A 1659-nucleotide genomic window follows, 5' to 3' on the forward strand; every position below is an offset into this window, starting at 1 on the left:
AAATTGTGTGCAACCATATTAAATCTAAGAACCCTGTTGTTAAAACGACTGTAAACTACAATGTTATGTTATGCACACTCTGTTTTGGGGAGACAGTGCTTGAAGTCAGGTAGTTTACAGAGCAGCAACTCTAACTCCCAAGCTGAGGGGTCAGACTTATTAGTGAAAGGGGACAAGTTTTAAATGTTTTATTAGTAAGCCTGGAGGTTTCCATTAACTTGAAGCTGAACTTCAGTCAGTTTGTAAAAGTGCTCTTTTGGTAGCCCCCCCTTTTATAGGAAGGCTGTAGAATGCTGGTTAAGTCTAGAGAGCCATGAGACAGAAAAACGCTTACTGTATTTCGGTGGCCAAAACGTTTTGGTCGAAAACACCCCTTTCAGCCAAAATAAAAAAAAAAAGCACTATTACAGGTGCCAAAAAAACCCACACTTCGCTGCTGCCACCCATCTGCCGCTGCTGCCACCGCTCAGTAATTCTCAGCCTTACCTAGGAAACCATTGCGCGATCCCAGCACTGGGCATAGAGATGAGTGAAAGAAAGATGGCCTCCACTCATCTCTATGCCCTTGAAGGACTGGAGCGATGTCACCCCTGGTTCCGGCCATTTTTTTTTTTTTTTTTTTTTTGATCCAATGCTTTACATTAAAGCAAATAATAGTGAAAGTGAGCGCTCTTAAAGCAAGCAGCTGAGCGCACAAGGAAACCAAATAAAACCTTATTAAATATGTAAAAATTGTGCAGCGCTGTATAAATATGCAATAAATCCCAAAAAATTTAAGTACCGCAGTTTCACACCATTCCACGAGTGTGCGCAATTTTAAAGCTTGACTTGTTTGGTATCTATTTACTCGACGTAACATCCTCTTTCATATTTTACAAACAAAGTGGGGTATACATTGTATTTTTTTTTTTTTTTTTTTTAATCAAAGTGTAATTTTTTTTTTAAATATATATTCATTTTTAAACACTGCGCTTTTCGGTTTTTGGCCAAGTGCATTTTGAATTTTCTGTTTCGGCACCAGAATTTTCATTTCGGTGCACCACTAGTATTCTTCACTCCTGTATATGTCATTTGGCCATTCTCCCCTCTGAATATTCATAGAGTACAGTGTAGGAGCAGGGGTGAGGTTGTCAAGGGCCTATCTACATTGTAGATAAGAAAATGTCAGATGCGAGGAATAGGTTGAGTATATGTCCTTTGTTACAGTATCCTAGATGTAATAAGCATTAAAGCCTTAATAGAAATTTGTAGGGGGAGGGGGGTTAGTGCTACCAAAACAACATTTTTAAAGTTGAATGCAGTTCAGCTTTAGGACAGAATATTTAGAATTTTTCTATATGTCTAATAGTTTCTGAGAGTTTCCATTCAAACAGTGCTCTACCTTGTCAAGTGACCTAATTAAAACCTTTTACTATCATATTGGTAGTAAAAGGTCTCTGGCTCTGCCAGATCTCATCTCACATGGTACTAGTACCACTATGCGTATTTCAGACCAAATCATTTGTGATAATGTGATGCCAATCTTGGCTGCCATATTGAGTGATGGCAAGTCCTAATAACTTAATCTTGGGAGGAAACAGTTCAGGGAACTGGTAAAGATTGCAATTGTTATATGTTATGTATTACAGAAAGCTGATAAAATATAATATATACAACTTT

The sequence above is a fragment of the Staurois parvus genome, unplaced genomic scaffold, assembly GCF_062004578.1.
Source record: "Staurois parvus isolate SC_StPar_1 unplaced genomic scaffold, SC_StPar_1.0 ptg000154l, whole genome shotgun sequence".
Classification (NCBI taxonomy): Eukaryota; Metazoa; Chordata; class Amphibia; order Anura; family Ranidae; genus Staurois; species Staurois parvus.